Source organism: Austrofundulus limnaeus, unplaced genomic scaffold (genome assembly GCF_001266775.1).
Source record: "Austrofundulus limnaeus strain Quisiro unplaced genomic scaffold, Austrofundulus_limnaeus-1.0 Scaffold58, whole genome shotgun sequence".
Lineage (NCBI taxonomy): Eukaryota > Metazoa > Chordata > Actinopteri > Cyprinodontiformes > Rivulidae > Austrofundulus > Austrofundulus limnaeus.
In genome coordinates, this window is record NW_013952460.1 from 1,214,300 (window position 1) to 1,229,472 (window position 15,173).

At 37.4% G+C, this 15,173-nt stretch overlaps 1 protein-coding gene across 5 annotated transcripts in view; it reads right to left on the reverse strand.

Annotated features, from left to right (window-relative positions):
* The window catches only part of foxp1b (forkhead box P1b), a 230,273-nt gene that overhangs the window by 203,927 nt on the left and 11,173 nt on the right, over positions 1-15,173 (reverse strand). For all 5 annotated transcript variants that reach the window (XM_014009469.1, XM_014009467.1, XM_014009470.1 and 2 more), the window contains exon 2: positions 12,578-12,647. The gene's annotated coding sequence lies outside the window, so the exon portion shown is untranslated. The remainder of the gene's footprint in view (positions 1-12,577; positions 12,648-15,173) is intronic.

Here is a 15,173-nt window from a genome sequence, read left to right on the forward strand (position 1 = left end):
GCTGGTGACGCGCTGACTTATTAATTTTTGTATTTTTTTTTTTAATTTTTAAAAATCTGTTCATTATAAGTCTTTCTAACACTTAAAACATCAAACCTTCATCTTTCATACAGGACATAATTCATTCACTACTTTTCAATATTTTCATTACAGAACATTGATTAACTGACAGACTGATGAACACTTTATTGGTGACATCAACTCAACCTCTTGTGTGACGTTCTGTAGTTATTTTTAGAGACAATAAGCAGAAACTGACACTATATTTGTGTCACAACAGGACAGCACACACTTGTTCTCTTGCTTTGTTACTATTTAGAAGAAAAAGAAGTTCCAGATAAGGTTTCAGTTCCAGATCTTTTTTTTTCCCACCCACTCATTCAATCATACTCTTGTTTTTTCCCCTTTGTATCTGACAACAGACTGCAGTCAATAAGTTGCATAAACTTTGTGAAAATCACACCAACTCAACAGTATTTCCACTCAGCCTGTCATAAGATGGCTGAAAGGTTCCAGGGTCACAATAGTAAGTCAACAACAACCATTCAGATCTGCTACAAACAGTTCAGTGAAAGAGAATCTGATGCTCTTGAGAAAAATCGGATGACTCTTACAATCGGGTTTTACTAGCTCTACTTTCAGCTGTTGTCCTCCTAAACAACTAATGAATAGTTTCATACGCCAACAGTGGAGTTTAAAATGTTGTAATTGACTTTGGTCATGTTACCTGAGTGGAAAATGCACAAAGACACACACATAACAAATGTTAACTATAAAGATAACTAAGAAACAAATAAAAAAGTATTAGATATTCAAAGAAAATGCTGCAGAAGCAGTTTCTATAATTACTCAGCATGTCTTTGAGGTGAAATGACAAAGCACTTTCAAACTGTTTAGTCATGAAACTATGATTAATAACAACCCTTTTTTCCAACTCATTAAATTCTTTTGTATTAGTGTGTTTTTAGCGAATAAAGTTTATGGTTCACAAAAATGCTGCAGTGTGAAACAAAGCTCCCTACTCATTTTRTCATTTCTTCTTCTCATCTGTCCTTCTTTGGGCTACTAAATCACAAACCCATTGTTCCGTTGTTTCAGATACTGTACAGATCTGCTACAATGTAACCTTGTGCAACAGTTAAGACTGTTCCTGTGCCATAACATTTTAGTCATAAAGTCAGGAGCAAAAAAACCTTTTCTACGCCTCTATTTACTTCTARAGGGGCAGATTTAACAGCTCCTGTTGATTTCAACTTGTCCCTGGTTGCATGAGACCACTTCTGCGCTGGCTGCTGTATAGTTTTAGTGAGACATTTGCAGATTCAGTGGTTGCAGTCATCTGTACATCTGTATCCTCCAATGTTTAGCCACTCTGCAAGCCACAGATACATCATACCTTCATACTTGAAATACACGTGTTAAAGTTATGAAGTAAGATTCTAGATAAATGTCAATAAAATTTTGTTGCGAAGAAAAAAAAGAAAAAGTGTTGATGTTTGCCATTAGAACAAAAAATATGTACAAATACTCAGGAGGATGAAAGAATCCAAATTCCAAACCTTGGACTGTTAAAAAAACATACAACCTTATAAAAGTGTGGCTTTCAGTCATTCTTCAATAATGCTTCTGGATAATTATTTTGTTTTGTCTGTATCATAAATCCAACCAGCCTTTGCTTTTAAAATTAGGTTCTTTTTTTCCCTCCAAAGCTCAAACTAAACTAGAACAAAGAATAAAAAGCACATTTAGGCTCAAGAAGACAAACAATAAAATAAAAAAAGGTTTTGTGGACCAGTTCAGTTGAAATAAAATTACACAAAACAGCCAAAAAGAATATAAAGTAAATATTAAGATATGCATGATGATGTTCCCTGATCCATTCATAACTTCAAACAAAAAACTGTTTGTTTGTTTTCCAGTTTCAACAGTGGTTAAAATTTTAGTGCCAAAAAAAAAGTTGCAATGTTGAGAAAAAAAAACTGAAGACTAAATTATAGGAAGTGAATCTTATTGTGCACCTGTACACAACAGTATTTATTCCTTTTTTAAAAATATATATTTGTATCTGAGGATTATGGGTACACTTTTACTGAAGTAACTACAAAATAATAGGCTGTATTTTATCTGAACCAGTCCAAGGTGGGGTGTTGTTACTTAAAGCAACAGAACTCTTAGAACTTGTTCCAGTCCTTCACAATAAGAGATTTAAACATGTACACAAAGTAAAAACCTCAAAATACTTGTGAAAATAATTTATACTTCTTCAGCGTATTGACACTGCAGCCTAAATCAGAGATTCATCTTGATAGCCATCTCGAATTGAAGAGGTATGTGCCCTGTAATKCTTGTAGTTTATTAAACTACAAACAGGGAATGTAAGTAAACCTTTATGTTTTGGGTTCAAATATTCAAATGAGAAGGAGCTACACTGTGTATAAGATGGGAGTTTTTACTATTATTATTATTATTACAATTATTATTATTATTATTTTTTTGCTAGTGTAATTTAACAAAAACTGACGGGCAAGCAGAGGGACCATTTTCATCCATTAACASTTGCAATGGCAGAGCCGGGGGTTGGTCAGCGGTTGCTTCTGCCCACCATAGACTACAAGGTTCAGCTAATAAGGTTTTTTATATATACATATATGATGCCAGCTGTCTTACATTTTGACACAGCAACCCTAATTTTGATAAAAAACTTTTCTTTTGCCTAGATGCAGCCACACACCAACATGGAAGTCAGTACCACACTTGCTGTATATGTCCAGCTATCCAGCTCAAGAGACAGACAGACAGACAGTGTTTCCAATTCCCTTCTTCCCTCCACAACAAGGAATAATTAACTCCAAAATTTGATTAGTTGTATATGTAATAAATCCATGACTAACTTTTGGAAAATTTATTAAAATTTGTCCTGTGGTTCATGATATTTTGCAAACAGACAAACARAATTGACTCCAAATAGTTATTAAAGATAAAATGTTAGATTAAGATTTAGTGAAATGTGTTTGTTCTTCAACCCCGTGGGGACCTTCCATTGACTTCTATTCATTTTTTTTTTACTTTATATCCTAATCCTGATTAGGAACATGGACAGGAGGAGGATTTTTCTTTATAGCAGGAAACAGACATTTAATTATAAAACATGATTTATTTKATGTTAATCTGAATCAGTTTAGTGTTGTTTGTAAATATATTTGACAGTTTTGTAGGAATGAACACGTTTGTAATGTTTGTTCAAAATAAACCTGCTTCTTATGACTTCTGTAACATGTTTTAAATAAAATATTATCAGTAAAAACCTCAAATTATGTCCTTTCTAATAATCATTAGAACTAGAAGAACTGTAACTCAGCAGAGTTTCTCCCAGGATTTTTTTAACCGCGGTGGTGACCTCTCATGTGGGGGTTTGACAAAATCTGGTTGTCCTCAAAACATTTTGGTTGTCCAAAAAATATCTCAATAAAAATATAATTTAATAAGTAGGCTATTGTTCTGTATACAAAGTGTAATATAWACAAATGTTCTCAGTYAGCAGGTTGACAGTTTTAGGAGCTGCTTGAGGAGAACTTCCTCGTTCTCCTCCTCATCCTCTTCTTTGAAATTGAGATCAAAAACCAACATCCATAAGCTTTCTGCTTACAGGTCAAACATTTTTATTTAAATAGGAGTAAACTGTGTACTTATTAAAAGTTACAGTTTAGTGTTCTTAGGACTGAAGACTTTCTGAGGAAAGAAGTTTTTAAACATCTTTTCTATGATTTTAGTGTTTTCAACTGAGGAGCTTTGATATATTTATTTAAAATAAATTATAGCAGAGGAAGTTCTCTGCACAGAAAAAAATTATTTTTACTGTTTTTTAACCAAACTGACAAGTTTCTCCAGTAAAGTTATTGTGTAATTTAAAGGCATTGAAACACCTGGTTAAATTTAGAAGATATTATGATTAACTACAAACATCTGAAGCTGACTCAGAGAACTCTGTGATTTTAGAAAAAATTAAAGTCAAATGTAGACACGTCTTTAAGAGACCCTCCTCCTCCCCACCACCCCGCGCAGCTGCGGTCAGCGAACCTCTTCTCCATCCGTGTGATTAATACTGATTTTTTGCGCAAATTACAGATTTTTTATGCTCATTATACACGTTAAACGTCTGAAGGGGTTGACGAGTGAACTCTTCAGTCCCGGGCTGGTCGGAGCCGAGCTGCAGGTGGGCAGCCTCAGCTGCTGTAAAGTCACTGCACCTCACTTTAAAAACATTCAGCTGATCTGTCGCGGTTTTGTTGCACTCGTGACGTGAACACACGGGGGGAAATGCTGCAAAGTGCTCTTAGAAATATAATAAATACAAAATAAGACGTAATCCTCGGTGGAAAATAGTCCAGGAAACGTGTGTGTTCCCAGGAGGTGTTCACCTGCAGCTGAGTGAAGCTGACCCCCCACCCACAGAGAAAGAAAAAAAGTCAGTAATTATTGATAAGGTAGTAAGCATGCTGTGGCTTCACCTGTCGCATTTTCTTTTAAAGAAAGAAAAAGTAGCTTGCAAATCTGTCGCATCGGTGCAACGTGAAGCAGAGCTGCGCGTCTAATCACACACACGTCTTCCTATCTTTGTGAGGACCACACACTGCGCTCAGCCTCGCTCTGCGCCGTCTTTTTCCCCAAGTTTGGCGAGAGGTGGATATGGAGGGTTGCAAAAAAAGCTCTGGACTTGATCTGGCCTTATTTAAATAAAAATGACTACATGCTGTGAAATTCTTAGAGGGGCGGGCCGTCTCGTTGGCAGGGGAGGGGGCTGTATAATGGTAGGGGAAACACTGCTACCTGACCCTAAAATTAACCTAAACTCAATTCACACCTTGGTCCTAAACCCAACCTTGACCCACCAACAGCATAGGTGTGTATGCCAAAAAAAACTGTCCCACAATGTAGGGAATACCAGTCCCCCCMCACACACACACAGAGAAATAGTACTGCTCCACCATCACTTGAACACAATAAAAACAAACATTTGGTACAATGCAATAAACTATTTATAAAAAGTCTGAAACACAGTAAAAGTAAAAATTTCACCTAACAATTTTTTTTATAATCACAAAAACAACAGTGTCTATCTAATCAGAACATGCTGCTGGTGGTTAGTCACACTATCTGCTTCTACACATAATTCCATCCACGCTAATCTATTGACAAACAAAACAACAAAAACTCCTGTGAAAACACCATCACTGATGGGATGGTTTGGGAATGAAGCCCCGCCCTGTTTACAACACTAAGAACAAAAACAAACTCCCTCAAAGGAGTCCAGGTAAATGTAAGTCACGCACTCTAAGTAAGACAGACAAACAACAACAATGTGTGAAGATCTACTGGGACAGCAGACTATCGAACAACAGCAGCCGGCACACAAACAAGGTGTGTATCTCTGTATGTTAGAAAAGCAGGAGAGGGACAGAAAGGAACGAGAGGGAGAGAGGAAAAAAGGAAGCCAGAAAGTGAGAGTTGGTGTGAAAGTGGAACTGAGCAGCAAACAAAGTCAAATACCACCCACACCACCTCATTCTCAGGTCAGCAGAGCACCGTCCACAAAAAAACAATGTTTTAGGAGTCCTCAGACTGTACTTTTTGAAACTGTTCTGGAGCCAAAAAACTTCTAAATGCCAACCTTGTATTTTTTATGTAGCGAGCCAAAACACAACCTTCTGAAAACTATGATGTCATCGTCCTACCTCCTGCCTAACCTGTGACCGCATGATGAACATGCTTGTGTTTATGCTGTAGATGCCAGTTGCTCAACAACAGCAAAACCGTTATTTAATGAATCACTTCAAAAAAACTGATGAACACTAGCTTTGCCTTTGATGGGAAAAAAAGCAAAAACTTATTATTACACAAAAAAAATCTATGGTTAAAAAGATTTATCAATTTACAGAACTGTTAACAAAACTAAAGCAAGTGGTGCAGAAAATATATACATATATACATCCATCCATCCATCCATCCATTTTCTGTACACGCTTCTTCCTTTTCAGGGTCGCGTGGGTCACTGGTGCCCATATCCAGCAGTCACAGTGCGAGGGGCGGGGTACACCCTGGACAGGTCGCAAGTCCATCACAGGGCCACATATACATTTTGAATCTAAAAAATCTGAATAATTTTAAAAGACTGAGACTTTTGTGAATAACAATTTAGCCTAATTTCATTTGAACATTGTGAGGAAACCATGTCCAGTATTTGAACTGACTCAACTCCCAGTCAATGGTAGTTTAATGTGAAATGGTATTGTGTAATACTGTGTGCATGTACCAACACTAGTACAGTAAAAATGTTTTATTACCACAGTACTGATTAATTTAAGCAAGTGTGACATTCACCTCTTAGTCGAACAGTTAGGTGGTAGAGGAGGAGCAACGTAAGTAGGTTGATCTTTTTTTCCCCTTTAGCTTTTTTTCTGGTTGTCCTGATTAACACTCTTTAATAGCTGGCAGCATTAATGCACCATGAATTTGTTCCTTTACCACCAATAAATACTGAAATAAAATTAAGAAGCATAATTGTGCATAATTAAGCAGAAGGCGCTGGAAATATAGGTAGGCCTGTCAGAATAACAACATTTGCTGGGCGATAAGCTGTCTCTGAAATTATCGTGATAATAATATTGTATAATGACGACCCCCGCACCTGGCAAATACCTGACGCCAGAGTTCACTCCTCCATATGCCAAGGAGCAGAAAAGAGGCAGACATAAAGTAAACAAGAAAGCAGACAAATTAAAATTATCCACCTCATTTTAATTTAGATGGAGATTAATTTCTTTATTGCTTATCATGACAGGTCTAAATATACGGATYTGATCTTGAGCTTCTTGACGATCACACTTCTTAGACCCAGCCACGAGGATGAAGGCCTCCATCACCACTGAGGAGTAAAAGGACATCATTGAAAATCATGAGAGTAGTGTAGGAGTTATCGACCAGGGAAAGCCAAGCCGTGGAGCCCTCCAGCAGCCCCCTGGGGAGTTAGCAGCAGGTCGAGCATCAATCCACACCATTCTGAGGAGACGTGATTAAGTGAGGAGAATAGATATGGGCCAAATGGACAGTAGTTCTCAGAGTCTTCAACAGATCACTGATGAACCTGAAAAGGTGCTTAACGAGCTGCTTAATGAATAGCTGCTGTTGACATGGTATACAAGGAGGTGTTAAGTTAATGCTAGACTAATTCTTCAAAGCAGCAACAACTGCTACAGTGCTGGACGTCTCTTAGAGGTGAGTGACAAAAACTGTCCATTGCCTTACTATTTTATAATATTTTTTATTTCTGCTTTTAGCAATGTTTGGGTACAGATACGGGGCACGGTTTCACAGTCATTTACAAACAAGTTAAATTTGTAATTAGAGGTTCAAGAATTTGTAAAAAGTGCAATAGCATTTATTACTACTTAGATTGGTCACAGAATCGACAAGTACTCAAATGTAAGCGCTTGTACTTGATTTGAAAATGTGAAATTGGTGAATATGGCTGTCTCATCTCATGGGCTGCATCCTCATGATTGCGCATTTGTCAGATGCATATGTCACTGCCCCGAGCCGAGTGSTGTCCCAATTCGAAGGTTCCTCCTCATGCGGTCGAGGAATGTGGCCCACAAAATCTCAAAAATCAAGGATGCATCTGTGTATCCTCACAGGCCGAGGATTTCCCAGGATTCAATGCACCGACAGCAAACAAAACAGAGAAACAAAGACGGTGGAGTTTTTATTTTTTTTCACTAACTGCAGTTCGGAAATTCATCACGGACTGAAGAATTTGTTTTTAAATGTAAGTTTAGCAACTTAGCTGATTAAATTCATAATGCAATAACATGTTAAATAAAATGCAACTACAGTACAAAAAAATCGGAAAATTTGGCTCTTTACCTTTCTTCGTTATGCGTTATTTGAGTATCCTAAAAAGTGCTATATAAGTTTGATGTATTATTATTATTTTATTATTATTATTATTATTATTATTATTATTATTATTATTATTAAGTGCTGATACTAGAGCTAAACCCATATTATTAATGTTTTTTTCTTATTTATTGACGTGTAACGTTTTTATTGTGAAGTTATTCTTCCAAAGAAAAGACATGTAAATACATGTCCGTCAGATATTAAACTGATCACTACAGCAACGGGGTAGTGTGTGGTCTAGGGTTGGGCAATATTGGCAATAAAAATTAATCATGATTAATTGTGGTATTTAGCCGATAACGATTAATTTGACGATTAATCCCCTGAGTCCCTGGACACCCTTATTTCGTAGTAACATGACCAATTTAGTGGGAAAGATATGCTTTTTGTAAAAAATTGTTCCAAATTGTGTGAAAATTACAGATTTCAGGCTATACATCATATTTTAAATCGTGTAGATAGATAAATAAATTACAGAACTTTATTTTAATGTTCGTCATATTTGAAGCGGAGAGGAGCACTGAGCCGACTGACCGGAGTAATCCCCAGTCAKTCTGCCTGGTGGCATTAATTGTATTAATTGTCAAGTGCCAAAAAGTAATCGATTAATGTTTTTCTGACGATTAATTGCACACGATACGATTATGCCCAACCCTAGTGTGGTCACAGAAAACTTAAGTCAAGTGAAGGCTAGACCGTCTCATTTCACAATAGTTTTATGCAGACTACCCGAACTGGGGAGGATGTGGCCGAGCTGGGCTACGAACTCATGAGGATCCAGACCATGAATTAAGACACAGCCTTTGTGATAGCTGCACCTCCCTAATCCACTTTTTTTTCTTTTTTGTGTGTGTTTTTTCATGGCTGCGTTACAGCACCACATACAGGCCTGGCATAGCTACTACATCATTTTGGATCTTTTTTCTRTTTTTTTCCATTTGGATGAATGCATTTCTAGAAACAGTGGTGTGTTTACTAAAATGTTTTTAGGAACAATAAGCAAAAAGATCATTTTGGAAAGACAATGTTTCCATGTGGACAAGGCCTGAATCATCAGGAGTCAGAGACAAACCATCATCAGTTTCCTCAAACAGATCAGAAAAACACATCCGAATGACTTCACTATGGCAGACAGAGCCGTTAGAGAACACTCTCCTTCAACAACTAAGACTCTCTGAATGCAGGAGTAATGAATCTCAGTTAACAAGCCCATTATCAGCAGAGGAACAACATCATCAGGAGGGACTTCAAATCCACAAATGCCTCACATCCACCGGCCTTTTATTGTTGCTTTTAACTGCTCAGGCTTGCTGTTAACAACTTCACACACTCACACATAAAAATAAAAGTATCATGTGTTTAATCTCATGCAATACGTCATCTTAGTAAACAATGAGGCTGAATAAGGGACATAGGCCCAATTAGCCATCTTTGCTCTTGGCTGTCAAGTGTTTTAACAGCCCGCAAAGATGATAAGAATAACCTGCACACTTTCATCTGTGCTCCACACTCATCAGCGTGGTAGCACCTTTGCTTAAGCACAACTCTGCATCTTGGGTAATTACTGCTTCCCAATTACCTCCCAGCTTGTAAATATATATCAAATAAACAAGCAGCAACCCGTCAATTAGGAGCAGCCTTTCATAACGGGGGTTCAAAATGATGTTTTATGTACAGGCGCAAGAAAGCAGCACAGAGAAAAGGGAGCGTCTGACTTCAAAGAGAACACATATCTGCTAACTGGTTAAGAGCATCCATGAAAATAGCAGTTTGTCAAATAATTAAACTGTGTGTGTTTTTGAGTCAATTAATATGTGCTTCTAATTAAAATGTTTTTATTTTTAATTGCCAACAGGTCAAAACATCAGAACAGAGCATTCCACCAAGAAAGAATACAACAAAAACAAGCTTTTTCTCTGTTTTTTTTTTTTTTTTTKTYTTTACTAGCAATGAGTGAAAAGGGACAGCATCGTTGTTGAACTCAAAGGCAAAAAAAAGAAAGAGCTGCAGTAAGAGTCTGTCAACAAAATCTGCATTGCTGCTCTCTCCTTGTCTCCATTACACTCTCCTGTCTCTCCTCGAGCCCGTCGAGCTGCCGGCTGAGATCTGAGTACTCTGATGGCTTATCACATAGCAAGCAGTAAGCTAAGCCGGAGTGATGCGCCCAAAAGACATGATCAAAGCACACCAACTTTCCACCCAGCGATGGTGATGGAAGAGCAGGCCCTGCCATGTTGTTTCTTATTAGGCCAGGACTGCCAACTGAAAACAGCCGAGAAGTCGAGGATGAAGGCCCTAAAAATGTCTCCTCTACCTTATTTTACCTTACACTGACTGCTGCATTCATCAGGGTTCAAATGATGCTTCAAATTAGAAGTAAATGTCAGTTTTCTGACTCTCGTTATCCCATTACTCTGCTTTAGCAAAGCAATGATTTAATTTCTAGCTTAGTCACATAAGCTTGCATCTTTAAGTGCCTGGCATCCAGCTTCAAATAGCTTTTAAGATATGAACGTTTTGATACGACCCACGTTTGGTTTTTGTAACGAGAAACCTGTGAGATAACACGAGAAGCTGCGGCTGAAAGGGAAAGAAAAGCTCTGCAGCAAAGGGAGCGTAAACAGACAAAGAACATGTTTCACAGATCTAACCACACAGTTTGACTGACAAGTGACTTCTGCCTGGAGCAGCCGAGAAAGAAAAAAAACCACTAAGAAAAAAAAAACTTTCATCTTTTCAAGTTACAACTATGACATTTTGAGGGAACAGTGTTGTTCCAGTAAAATCTGTTCCTGCAGCTGGGAATTTATTCGTCTGATTTTCAGTCTCAGTTTTGGATTTTAACAAGAAAACAATAATGGAGGTGAACGATGATTACTTTGGTTTCATAATACAGCTTGTTTACAGTAAAGGTGATGTCTCTTCCAAACTCACTCCTGATTTGTGTTTAAACTATTTTTTAAAGGCTGTAGTAATTAGAAGTACATTTTGAGTAGGAGCACTGCTCAGTTTTTTTTTTTATAAATATTGAATAATTTAAAATCAACAACTTAAGCCAGAAGGATATGAGTCATCCCAGCAGTCTCCACCACACCTGCCTGACTCAACCTGAACAAAAATCTAATTATATTTTGAAAATTGTACTGATGGACAAAACTAAAAGAAGTCAGAAACTATGAGGTATAAATTAAGCATGGGTCAATGACAAGTTATGTTCGTGATGCTAAAAAGACACGGTGTCAAAACCCCTGAAATATCTGCTGTAACGTCCTTAAATTTTAAATAACCTGACCTGGTGTTTTGAGGGGGAATTCCCCTAAACTTTTATGCTCTTTAAAATAAGTTGGTGTCGACTGGTTGTACATTTTACCCAACAGACACACTGTCCATTATGACTTGTCTACCAGAGAAGTGACTCTCATTTCTTCAAGGTAATGCTCTGAAACAAACGTTTGCAACAAGCTACAAGAGTTAACCTGTTAGCTTTTTAAATATAAACAGCTATATATATACAGCTGCTACAGAGGCTAATAACACAGCTAACATTAGCAGGCTCTCAAAAACTTTAAAAGGAGGACAGACACTCATTTCTGAAGTAAGGAACATAACAGTCGATCAAACATAAAACAGACGCTTTAGGTGGAAACTTCAGCTCGCAGTGAAAAGCACATATTTATGTGAACGGTCTATGGTGACGTTAAACAAACTACTCATGATGATTTATKTCCATAATGTCCTCAACTATCAGTTTTTACAAATGAATTTGAAAACAGCATCCTGACTATGGTGTTAAGTTTAAAAATTAATCTCAACCCCTGTGATTAAATAGAAGATTTAACCTTGACTTTAAATATGACTGTAAACAAAAATGTTATAAATAAAAGCAGATCATGATCAGAGAATCTGTCCTGAATCCATGAATAGATGCAAGATTTTAAAGAAAATAACACGTTCACTTGTGTTTTGTCAGTCTTGTTATTATTAGAAGTGAAGGAAAATATCAACATGCCACAAAATTGTGATATTTCATTTTCTGATTCTGTATCGATTCTCAAAAGCATTGTATAATATTTTAATATTATAATGTGAAATACCAATGCAGTTCTCACTGTTGTTCAGTGTTCTGATTGCATAAAAATTAACTGAATTWAATGTCATGCATGCTGTGTGCTTTACACTGATTTTTTTTTTTAATTATAATCTTTTGGAGAAGAAAATGGCAATATATCACCTTGCTTACATTATATTGAAATATCATATCATGACCCGTGTGTCATGATATGTATCTTTATTACACCGTTTTCTGGCCAATACACAGTCCTAATTATTATATGTGAGTATTACAATTAACATAACTACAATTAAATGTTATATTATGGATTATTATACTGTCCTACTTGTAAGATAATCATTATATAGCTATATGTGATATCTACACAGTTAAAGTATTTTCATTTATGTTATTAAATAAATCATGGTTTTAAATTCATGTTTTATCACTATAATAATGTGAAACATAATTTGTTCATGGTGTATAGCTTCAGAACTTCATAGATTAGGTCAAAGCCTAGTTTAAGTTACAGATCAAAATCTTGTTCAAAGCAAGTTAAAACCGACTTACAGTTCTGATGTCGCCAACTTTCACCAGTGACTTCAGATTGCTCCTAACGCCACTTCCTGTCCATGATGTCCTGGAACGACACACCAGAGAGTGAACGCTTCAGGTCACAGAAAAACTGAAACACTTTGGTGTTAATAACTTCAGAAAATCCCAAATAAAAGTAAGCAGAGCTCATCAGAAGCATGGAGAACACACACACACACACACACACACACACACACACACACACACACACACACACACACACACACACACACACACACACACACACACAGAGAGCAGACAGCTGATGGAAACAGGTGCTGAGGTTTCGCCTGGCAGCTGAACGCAGCCTGTAGCATATGTCTGAGTCCCTCGTGTCTGAGCAAAACTGTTTCCAGCTTACCTGCATCCTTCTCTAAACCAACAAGGGCTGTGCTACACTTCAAACTGATCTTTACCGTGAGAGCAGGAAGCTGTCCCGGTGATTGGACAGTACACCATAACAACTTTTATGGTTGGAAGGAAAAAAGTAAAAGGTGACATAAAATTACACTCTGTTTGTTTAATATTCAAACAAGGTTCTAACCTTGATCCTGTTTCAATCGTTTGATGATCTGCAGGTCAAACGTGAACACTTTAATGACAGCAGGGCAGGGCGGTATGGCCCAAAAGAAAGAAATTCTGATTTTTTTTTCATCCCGAATTTGATTTTTGATTTTAATTGATTATGTTTCCCACTTAACAGAGTGCCTCTGTTTCAGATGTTGAAACAGTTTTTTTGTACTCCTGCTTTTTGTAGCAAGAGCCTTCAAACAGATTTTGCAGTGAGGTGTTTGCTGCTCCAAGTCTGAGGTTCCAAAACCAAACCAGTTCCAGAGAACTGAAGGAACTGTGCCTTTATGGGAAGTAGATCCTCTCTGCTGCTAGCTGCCATATTGTCATGTTGTGTACCAAGCATCTTGAGGGACAGGTTGGGTGACTTCTGAACTGAAGCCCCAAAGAGTGCACTGGTGGGAAAAAMAAATTCAAATTTTCTCAAGATTAAATCTTTATAAATGTCAAATTTGAATTAATCGATTTAATCGATTTATCTCCTAACCCTAAATGACCGTGTTGAATAAAACTTTTCACATTTGTTGTTTTCTTGCTAAAAAATGTCCATCAGACACTCCATAAAGTCTGCTTGTTCCACTTATGAAGCAGCATTTTTTTTTAATTTTAACCTAAAATCAGAAGGCAATTAAAGTGTTATACAGATCTGAAAACAACACAACTCCTATCTGAAAGAAACAAGACATGTAAATAAATTGAATAAACTAGTTTTATTAGACAGAGAGCCTTGTCTGATTTTCCCCAGCAGTGTGCCAGATGTGTTGCAGTGTTGTGTGATATTTATTAAACACAGCAGCTGTAGTAAATTCAGTTTGGAACTTATGTTTATTGATTGTAATTGCGTGCTCCCTCTCTTCTCGAGCAGGCAGTAGCTCTGTTTTGTCACCATCCCTTCCTTTATTAAAGGCAGATGATGGTGGAAGACAGTAATTAATGGCTGCATGATTTAACGTCTATCCTGAGCATTTTGCCGTCTCCATGGAGACAGAGGAGCTCACCTGAAGCTGTCCGCTCTCTGACCAATCACCTTCCTCCTGCTTGGGAGTACAGCCTGCCCGGGCTGACCACAGGGGCCCAGACACACTAACCCTTTTAGYCTGGAAATCATCTTCTATTCTTTGTTATCACTTCCAGTCATGTTAYACAGCCTAATGAGCAGACATACTGCACTCAACACTCCTTGTGTTGTGAGACTCCAACACTAAATTAGATGAAAGACCCAGAATTTCAAATAAATAAATAAATACAAATCTATATCACCTGCCACTAGTGGTGGGCACCAGCCCGCTAAAGCCCAAATCCGCTAATTGCGGACCTAAATATTTCGCTTGCACTTTAGCGGTCTTGCTAATTTTTATAATTCATAAGCGTATTTGCGCATTCTAAAATTAAAATGCAGTACTGCTAATAACTAATTATTTACCAGTCATCATTATCTTGACCAGCGGAAGGTATGGCTGTCAATGAATCACAACACGTGATCCATCCAACAGCACCCCTCCCAGATAAACACTGATTGTGAAGGTATACATCCTTGCTGACTGTTGCTTTGGGTCGCGGTGCTCTTTACCCACAATGCTTTGTGTCTGCTTACGTAGCAGGAAGCCAATAGTAAAAACAGTTACCGTTTGTAATCCATACTAAAATTTTGTATGTATTGCAGTGTTTCCCCTAGGAAATGGGGGGGTGCTACTTGTTTAATAAAAACATAAATTTACGTGACTCATCTGCAATTATGGTAATAAATTTACACATGCATGAATATTACTGCCCAACTACATCCTAGTTAAGGACTCCTCACGATAATTATCAATAAAATTATTATTGATATTAAGTGATCAGAACTGTGTGCAGCAGATGATCTGAGACCAGAGTTCTCAGTTTGAAACCTTCTGGAGCTCTTCTGTGTGACTCTAGGTGTGACAGAGTTTGGATGGTTAATTGTCTCTTTTTTGTCCCTGATGGAGACTGGAGACCTGTTCAGGTGTCTCTGGTGAACTGG